Source organism: Alligator sinensis, unplaced genomic scaffold (assembly GCF_000455745.1).
Source record: "Alligator sinensis unplaced genomic scaffold, ASM45574v1 scaffold1054_1, whole genome shotgun sequence".
NCBI lineage: Eukaryota > Metazoa > Chordata > Crocodylia > Alligatoridae > Alligator > Alligator sinensis.
In genome coordinates, this window is record NW_005842480.1 from 1,146,566 (window position 1) to 1,147,105 (window position 540).

Here is a 540-nt window from a genome sequence, read left to right on the forward strand (position 1 = left end):
CCGCACTTGGCGGCGCTGGCCTACAAGCGCCTGGCCCCCGAGGAGGTGGCCGACTGGCTGCACCTGGACGACGCGGCCCTGGGCGCGGAGGGGGACGATGGGGAGGAGGACGCGGGCCCCGGGGGCTGCGGGGGGGAGGAAGAGGAGGAGGAGGAGGAGGAGGGGGTGGCAGCAGCAGGAGGTGGGGGCGCAGTTGAGAGCAACCAGGAAGGGGAGGGAGGGGGCCCCTTGCTGCCCACAGCCGGGGAAGCCATCACGGGCCTGGAGACGGCCCTACGCTGGCTGGAGAGCGGGGACCCCCGGCAGGTGGGGCCCCTGAAGCTGGTGCAGCTCCGCTCCCTCATCAGCATGGCCCAGCGGCTGCGCCAGGGGGGCAGCCCAGACTCCTAAGGAGAGCGAGGGGCTGCGGCTGGTCAGCGACCGACTGCTTCACCGTGGGGCGGGGGTGGGGGGGCGTTCACCCCAAGCCCTACACTGCAACGGGACCATCACGAGGGGGGAACCCCATGTCTTGGGGCTCATAAGGGGTGCTTACCTCTT